The sequence below is a fragment of the Bubalus kerabau genome, chromosome 5 (genome assembly GCF_029407905.1).
Source record: "Bubalus kerabau isolate K-KA32 ecotype Philippines breed swamp buffalo chromosome 5, PCC_UOA_SB_1v2, whole genome shotgun sequence".
Lineage (NCBI taxonomy): Eukaryota > Metazoa > Chordata > Mammalia > Artiodactyla > Bovidae > Bubalus > Bubalus kerabau.
Genome location: NC_073628.1, coordinates 13164326 through 13173908, shown reverse-complemented (window position 1 = coordinate 13173908; position 9583 = coordinate 13164326). Strand labels below are relative to the sequence as shown.

The window sequence follows — 9583 nt, the reverse complement described above, 5'->3', positions numbered from 1 at the left end:
TTACACTGCTCGTGCCAGGCCAATCCTGCCATTTCCTCGATCAAAGACCGAGAAATACACCCTCAGGAAGGCGTCACCCAGGATCCAGGTCTCTGTAGATGAACTGAATCGTTGTTTTTTAAAGGCGGTATAGCAGCGGCCTCTAGAATCCTGGAGGAGTCAGAGACACACACCAGTCAGCATGAGCCCTTACTGGTGACTCCCCCCAGTATCCAGACCCAGCACAATTCTTTGTTTTATTTCCCTCTTTTGGTAAGTATAAGGGGTTTTCTCAGCAGCAGAGGATATGAGAGTTCATCCAAAACCAAAGAGGTCCAAGACATGAGGTTGTCATGAGGAAGGACGTGGTGAGTGGAGGACTAGGAGTTGGGGAAACAGAGGAATGAAAAACAACAAAGCCCTACTGTAGAGCATAAGGAACTATATTCAATATTCAGTGATAAGCCACATGAAAAACATAAATATATATATATATATATGTATGTGTATAACTGAGTCACATTGTTGTGCAGCAGAACTTAAGACAACACTGAAGATTAGCCACACTTCAATATAATTTTTTAGAAAAGAACAAATGTGTCCCTAGTTCCCCTTTCTCCCTGTTTCTTTCCTTCCAACTCCTGCTTCTTGTTTTCTCTGCAGAGAATGCTGGTTCTCCTCCTGCATCCCCACAATCCGTACTTTATTTAAAAACTTTATTTTGTATTTGAATATAGCTGATTAACAATATTATGAGTTTCAGGTGGACAGTAAAGGGGCTCAACTCTATGTATCCAAGTATCTTGGTCCCAAAGACACCCCTCCCATCCAGGCTGTCATAAAACTGAGCGGAGTTCCCTGTGCTACAAAGTAACTTGTTGTTGGTTATCCGTCTTAAATAGAGCAGTGCCTACAACACTTTCTTGAAGACTTAACTGAGGAACACTGAGCAGACTCCTTTGGCCCACACTCACCCTCTTTGGCCACTTCAGGCCTGGTTGGGTAATGTACTCTTGTTCCCCATCCCCACTGGCCAGTCTGTAGCCCTCATCACCCCGAGTAAGTCCCCAGTGCCCCAGTGCAGACCACCTTGAGATGCCATTTGCATGGAATCCAGTGCAGTTCTTCCTAGAACCAAGCAACCCTCCATATGGCTCAATGAGTTTGTGGTTTTAGAATTCCTGAAATTCCCTGTCTTCCTCAAAGCCTTCTTTGAGCCCATCAGCCTCCTCTGAACTCTCGCAGGGAGCTGACATGAAGCCTCCACCCTGTGCTGGGGCTGAGCAGTCACTGTGCACCCTTTATTCTCCTTAGGATCCAACCTCCCCACAGAGGGGTCGGTACCCCAACTCACAAAGGAGGCACCTGGCCAGAGCAAGGGGAAGATGAAGCCAAGAACTAGGCTGAGCATGTAATTTATCTACAAACCAAGAAAACTTCAAGAAAGGAACAGAGACTGTTAACTTATGCTGGGACAGCACACTGGGACTGTCCCCAGCCATTCTACTTGTAACATGGCCTATTTCAGGGTCTGCTAGAGCTGAATTTCATGTTCATGCACCTACATGTTCAGAATTTAAGCTCTTTGAGGACTGAGGACCTTAGTGTTCCCCTCTCCTTGTGACTCCCACCATGCCATATGGTGTGGTATCTCCACATTTGTTTCAGGAAAATCACTGTCGCACATAGCCCTTTACTCTCAAGTGACTGGATTTGTCTGAGGCACTGGCCCAGCCACAGGGCTCAGCAGCATCTGCAATGGTGTGACATGGCCTCCAGAGGGTGCCCTCATCCCAGCAGCAGCCCAAGGGTTCCTGCAAGCTCCAGTTTGAGAACAAACCCTCAGAATTGTCCCCTTACCTTGAGGATGTAGTCTCGAGCTGACACTGGGTAGTTGATGCCATTGATGGTGAAGATAATAGAGGGCAGGGTATTGACCACAGAACAATAAACGTAGTGCTGTTAGAGACAGAGGATGAGAGGTTGGCCTGGGAGATCCGTGTTGTGTATGGAGACTGGGAGTGACCCTGAGGCATGACCCTTCACCTTGGAACCCCGTTGCATGGCACCAATGAGCTTCTGTATTTTATTGACCAGTTTTCTTGGGCCTTTTATCAGTGATGTCCCAGTGTCAACAGCAGCCTCGCAGCCCTCAGAACAAGCAACTACGTTTCTTTTCATGGAGATGCTGAGAAACAATGGAAGAAAGCAGACATCAAGGTCACTCTGAGTCTCCCCAGAGTTGTCCCCTTCCTGACTGTCTAGTAAACAGCTTTGTTTCTGGCCCTCTTTTCCTTTGCTCTTGACACAGCACCTTTCTTGACATCCTCGAATGCAGTACTTGAATACACCAGGATATTTTTTACCTTTACACAAGCTGGTCTTCCTTCCTAGAAGACTCCACTACCCTTTGACTAGCAAATTACTTCTCATCTTCCAGATTCCAGTTTAATTGTATTGTTTTCGGGAAGTCTTTCCCCCGGTGTTTATTAGTCTCATGTCCTGGTCAATCTCTGTAGACCCTTTCTCATGTCTGCTGCTGCTGCTGCTAACTCACTTCAGTCATGTCTGATTCTGTGAGACCTCAGAGAGGGTAGCCCACCAGGCTCTGCAGTCCCTGGGATTTTCCAGGCAAAGTACTGGAGTGGGTTGCCATTGCTTTCTCCTCCTCATGTCTAGCATGTATCAAAGTCACAATTCACTATGTGGGCAGGTCACATCATGTATATCTGCCTTCTTAGATGTGAGGGCGAGTTTTATTCTCCTTGCCTCCCTAAAGTGCCTGGCACACAGTGGATGCCCAATGCTTGTCTGTTCAATGAGTGAATGAAGACTGAGAATACAATAAGAAACATCCAGAGAGCTGTATCTGGTAGGGAACAAATAATGGGTCAACTACAGTGTGAAGATGGAGATTCGCAGGGGCAGCAGATTCTCATAGTAGAGGGAGAGAGGGGCTCCTCTGGGAGAGGGTGTCTCCCAGCACTGCTCCTACAACCAGCGCGGACCCTGAGACCCTGGTCAGGAAATACATAACTAGCCCACAGAAACACCAAAGGATAGGTCAGCTTTTGTCTGAGGGTATCACACAGAATCCTATCAATTATGCCTCTTGTCTTCAGGTCACTCCTGGATCCCACCTTCCTGATTCTCTGTTATAGACCCTGTCCCACTGTGTGCCCAAGAATGTGGGATGTCTTTTTTATTAGTTGCTTTCACAGCTTAAGACTGCAGCCAAGCTCTCTTCACTGCTGGGTAGCTGCTCCCTAAGAAGACCAGTTTTCCCCATTTTCTCAGGAATGTCCTTGTTTTTAAAATGACATTTATCTGTACTGGGAACTTCCTATGTCCTAGGTAGCCCTGGACAGTTGGTCATCTTATCATATCTTTGTTTAGGCTGGTGAAATTCTCCCTGATACTCTGTTCACCACACTGTAGAGTCCTCTAACCATGCTCCCCACCTCAAAGGCACTGGGTGCAGCCTCCTCCCAGCTGCACAGACCTCTCTGGACTCTTTTAGGATGCTTGTCAGAGCCCTGGTCAGAAGGCCTGGATATTATTAACCCATGGGTTGTTTGTGTATTTATGGGCTTTTTTGTTTGTATGTGTGTTTGTATGTGTCTCTGTGTGTGCTTGTGTGTCTCTGACTAGCTATGCATGTTTTTATGTGTCTCTGTGTAGGTTTATATGTATCAGCTTGTTTGTTTCCATGTGTCTGTGTGTCTGTCTGTGTCGTTGTGGGTGGTGTATATGTCTGTGTGACTGTGTGTCTGAGAATATATTTGTGTGTATCTGCCTGTGTCCATGTACAGTAGTGGGAGCATCACTTGGGCTGACCCTCAGAGGGAGGGTCATGTGTACACTCTGGTACACATGTGCTTACCGGTCCATGTGTACAGTCCAGTCACCCTCTTCGATCAATGGTACCCAGTTGAGCTCTCCCTTGTAGTAGCGGTGGTCTACCCCACCAAACATCACCACACTGCCCTCCAGCTTTTTTCTGTAGAGAGAAGTGAGGAGGTGATCCTTGGAGGACAGTAACAACAGCACTGTCTGAGAGCTGTGCTTGTCCACCCATCAAGGCCCTAATAATGTCCCCATGTACAGATGCAGAAATAGATTCTAGGAAACATTGAGATCCAGACTGAGGTCTGTTACTGACTAATGAGTGGCACAGAGGAGGTTAGAAGCTGAATCACTTGGCTGGGCTCCACCCACTGTGTCTTCTGAAGATGCCCTGGACCTCCAGCAACCTGAATGCTCAGACACCCTTAGAGGACAGGGTGCTGAAGTGTTTTGGCTTTCTCCTTGTTCAGCTTGTCATTTTTCAGGAAAATCAAAGAATGGCAATTCTAAGGGTATGGGCTCAGGTCACCTAGAATTGGCTCTGCTGACCTGTGACCTCCACTGTCCAAAGGGCCCACACTCAGAAGGGACCCCACCTCTGCTCTCCCTGTTTTGAAATGCCTAATATTTCTTGAACAAGAGTCCCACACTTTTGTGGGGACCCACACATTCATTTCTCAATGGCTCCATAAGTTGGGTGTCTGGTCCTGGGCTCCCAATGAAATGCTAATGAAGAAGGAAAGATAGCCACCATTTTCCATATCCACCTTTTCCTTCCTTCCTTATCAATTTCATAAGCAAATCCTAATTCCTTTCCTTCAACTTGTTTCCTGTTGCCTTCCATTAGCCTTCCTCCTCACTCACCCCCCTAGACCAAGTTACTGGTCTTGAGCCCACAAGTAGGGTTGTGTTCCAATAAAATTTTATTTATAAAAGCCAGGGGTGAAGCCAGGTAGGGCCCTGGGGCCATAATTATCCTGGTTTAGATCATCTCTCAGGATAATTCTTTATCAAGTGTTATATAATTTTCATGCACCTGAAAGCATCTTACAGCTAATTTGGATAAAGTGATTGTCCATCTCAGACTTACTTGCTCAAGTAGAAGGCAAAAACAGGTTCAGAAATGGCACCTTCATTCTTTAGCTTGTCAAAGATGGGGATGGCTTCAGAGAAGGATTTGTCAGGGTAGTTCAAGCCCAGGATGCCATCATAAGCTCTGCCCTTAAACCCGTATTCTGACATGCTTAGACCGAACGGCTGGTCAGTACTTACAAGGTCCCCAATCTGTGGGAGAGAAGAGTGTTCCCACTTACAGATACATGAAGTGGGGCTAGGACTGGGCTGGGGTGCCTTGCCATTATATCCTCAGAGAAGAATTGAGGCTGTGCTCTGTCTTCAGTGGCCCATAGATGGTTAGACCAAATTGGGAGGAAAATTTGGGTGCCTTTTGAGAGAGGCTGTGAATTTTAAAAATCTGCCCTTCTGAAAAACACCACCTGAGTGAGTCAAATTGGGTTCCTGGCTTCTGTACAGGTGGGACAACCAAGAGTCAGGTCAGGTCCCATTGGTGCCACCTTATGGACAAAACAATCAAGAGCAAAATAGCTTTCTCTTTGGCATCACTGTGACCTAATGACAGGAATAGACTGCATTCTCTGTAATGTACTGTGAAGTATGCATCTGTGAAGGAAGACAGAAGCTGAAAACACAATCTTGCTTGCAGGGTTCTATGCAATTACTGCCTGAGGAATTCACTTTTGGGGATATGTGTATATTTCTGTGAGTGTGTATGAGAGAGAAAGAGAGAGAGGGGAAGTACTCAAGTATTTTGGGGGAGGCAGGCCATAGGTTTATTAGAATCTCAAGGGTCCTCTAGAGTGAGAACTCATTTATCAGGCCCCTTGAATTCTCAGGCCTCCAGTTTCCCACTCTGGATACCTGAAGCCCTTGACTGCCCCCAGGGTCCCCAGATCAGTTTTATCCTGTCCCCAAACACCCACAGCAACTTCAGTCCTGAAAAGCCAGCCTAACTCCACCTTTTACCACGTGTGTGCCCTCAGCAAGGCCCTTTCTGTCTGCACCTCAGTTTCCTCATATGTCTCATGAGCTAATCAGAGTAACTGCTGTGTGGGGTTGTTGCAGGATTAAACCAGTTATCACCTGAAAGTGCCTGGAACAGTCTGCGAATATAAAAGTGGGTGCTTTTATCATTTCTTCTCGCTCCCAGAAAAATGAACCTTGAACTGCTCATGGGCAGAGGAGCTGCAAGTCCACACCACAAGCCACTCTCTGGATTAGCTGATTTGCTTGCTCCTGTGTCACCACGGGCACTACCTCCCCAGAGACATGATCCTGTGGGTAAGATTGCAAATATCTATGGGAGTTAGGCTAGGAAGGGTCCTGCCAGATGGTCCTGCATCTGTTTTGCAAGCAGTGGTCACTCCATAGCCAGTCCTGACTCAGCATTTTTTACATTGTTACCTGAACTGTGTCATGAGCAACAACTCCTCTCATTCTCCCAGATCCATAGGTGATGCTGAAGGTCTTATTGGTAGGCCGGAAGGTGGAAGACTGATGTTGTCTGAATCTAACGTGTGCAACTGTAGACACAAGAGATGAGTGTCATCAGGTGCCAAGGGTGGAAACAGGGTGGCAGGGCAAGTGAAGGATGGTCTGGGTACAGGGTGTCTGTACTCACTACATTGTGGACTAGTGCAAAAGTCAGAGGGCACCCAAAAGTCAGATGAACCTGTGTCAAAGACAACCTGGAATTCCTGTGGGGGTGTTCCAATGGTGATGTTACCCACGTACGTCAACTACAGGGAGAAGGAGGGAGTGGGTCAGTGCAGAACTGTCTACCCTCTATTCCCACAATGATGCCTCCCATTGGGTGTCACATATCTCTTAAGATCACTTTCTAACCACCTTGCATCTCACAGACTTTGGTCACAGAGGTACTTGCATTTGATATATTTTTCTTGTGCTACATTGTATGCAGGATATTTACTCTATGACCAGGCTTTGAAGTGGTACCTCCTGCATGGGAAGCCCAGAGGCATAACAACTGGGCCTCCATGACCACTGGACACCCAGGAATCCTAGTGCCTTCATTTGAGAAGCTCTGTCATCTCTTCAAACCCAGTCTTATCACCCCCTTCTACAGGGGGTCCTTCTTGATCAACCCCAGCCACTCCCTCTAAACTCAGACCACATCCAATCAACACCAAACAGGTGACCCTTTCATTTGACATGTATTTACTCTTTGCCTATCTCTCAGGCTGGCATGGGCATTCCTTAAGACAAAATAAGCCCTTTTCTAATCTAAAAACAGTAAGAACTGTGTTAGATTCTTATGGCCATACATGGAATACAGGTTCAGTAAATTTTTACTGTTGTTTTTCTTGCATCTGTGGAAACTGAATTCCTCTACCTAGGGATTCACAATTGCTTTGCAATTGGTTCTACCTTTTGATCAGTGATGGTTCACACTTCATCTGTAACTGAGTGGCTCACTTACTTTGGAAGGAACAATCACCCTCAAACTAATGACACATATTTGACAAAGAAATGGATATTTACCTGCCACCTGTTAATTGCCAAACCCAGTCACAAAGACCAACAGTTGAGGATGAGAGTGCCTTCTCCTCTGGTTAGGGCACTTGTTTTCCAGTTTCTCTGCCTCCTTCAGGAACCCCAACCCAAACATCCCACCTGGCACCTCCAGATGAGCCCCATGCTAGGCTAGAGCACCAGGAGGCTCTGTGGAGCGCCATCCTCCCAAAATACTCACATCTCTGATGTTTCTCAGCGGGAGAGTAGTTAGATTTGAGCCACGAAAAGAAATCTTGGACATTCTGTTACCATGCTCCTTCAAGACATTGTTCAGCATGTTTTCACCACTGAGGGTTTTTCTCATGGTCTTCACTCGCCTTAGAGGTATTCTTCCACCGAGCATTTGACAAAGAAAACAAAGAAGATGCTACAATTAGCTGTCAGTGTTAAGGTATAACTGTCATTGTAATGGCCCTGTGTATTTTCTAATCATTTTTATCAGGCACATTATTATCAGAATTTTATACATATATCATGGCAAAGACATAGATTTGAATACAGGTTCTTTTCTGCAATCTTGGGTAAGCCATATGACCATGTGGTGTCTCAGTCTCCCCTTCGGCAAAATTGTGGAATGTAACAAAACAAAGCCTCCAAATAGAATATCTTGGGGATAAGTGAAGTGATGGATATAAGGTACCTGATTAATAGGAAGTCTCAACAATGACAGCCATTAGCATTGCTGTTACCATCCCACACATTCCTTCTCATAGAACCTCAAGGAATGAGGTATAAGGGGGACTCTTCTCCTCTTTTACAAGGGAGAAATTTGAAACACAAGAGGTTTCTGAATTTGGTCTGGTCACACTGCTTGTCAGATATAAAACAGTGTATATAAAACAGTGTATCTTTCTCCAAGTTGAAAGAGAAGAGAGATTTGAAAGAATCCAAGATATAGAGAACAAGGAAGGGAAATTCAGAGGCTTGAGAAGGAAGTAAGAGTAAAATGAAAAATTAAAAGAAAACTACACAAAGAGAAATACACTCCCAGTGACTTCCAAAGAGATGGAGAGATAAATGATAGTGATACAGAGATGCAGACATAGACATATACACACTGAAGTAGACAGGGAAAAAAGGGGACATGTTGAATAAAATGGAGAAAAGTGCTATTCCACAGGACCACATCAACATCTGCATAAACTGTGCACTGAACAGTTGCAAGGAGTTGTATTTTCAACAAGTCATGACAGGACTGAACCCCAAGATTTGTGCAACCCAAATCTACACCAAGACCTTGGGATCCACAGTTCCTATAGCAAGTTACTTATCATAAGTAAGAGTTGAACTTTAAGACTCTTAGGGAAATATTCCATTCTCTTCTCAACCTGATGGGTGGAAAAATAATCAGATGAAAAGAAAAATCCGAGAAAGGAATATGGTGTGACATAGTGTCACCATACTTACTTGACTATGCACTCTGAGAAGGCCACCAGCCAAAGGAGCACAACCCACTTCATGCTTCTTTCCTGGCTCCAAGTACTCAGGGAAGTTTAGGTTCTTAGCATGTAGTGCTGACTGGGAGCCCCTAATTATATATGCTCTGACCTACACTAGTTTTCCCCTTTAGGCCACTAAAAGATCTGAAAAAAAAAAAAAACAAAACACAAAGCTCTTGATAAAATCTTTACTTTCATCAGTGTCCTTGGCGAGTGGACTTTGAAGCTTTTTAGAATACAGAGAATTGACTGTAATCTCTTCCTTGAAGCTTGGCTGGAAAATCAAACTGATCTGCATGGACATCTAAGAAGACAGAGAACCTTGCCTACTTGGAAAAAAAAAACTGCTAAATGCATCATGAAAATGGATACTAGGGGTCATGCTTGACACTCGTGGTTTCATGTCATCTTCCTAGCCACTTCATCAGATATGCATTGCTGTCTTCATTGAAGAAGAGATTGCTAGGAGGATAAATTGAAAAATGGCAAAGTGAAGACTTCAGGGACAGCCCAGGGACATAAAACTGGCTTTAGATAGTGGATCTAATGGCAGACATCAGGGTCACCTATGATGCCAGTCTGTATCATAGATTTAGGGCAGAGCAGTACTTCAATTGCATGCTTTCAGTATTGTAAGAAATTTCATATGCATCCACAAGATATTTTATATCATCCAACAAATGTACAAGGAAGAACTGTGTGCTAGG

General features: G+C 45.1%; 1 pseudogene; it reads right to left on the bottom strand.

The window, feature by feature from the left end:
• On the bottom strand, positions 1–8945 carry LOC129653642 (pregnancy-associated glycoprotein 1-like; annotated as a pseudogene).
• Between the last annotated feature and the right edge of the window lie 638 nt (positions 8946–9583).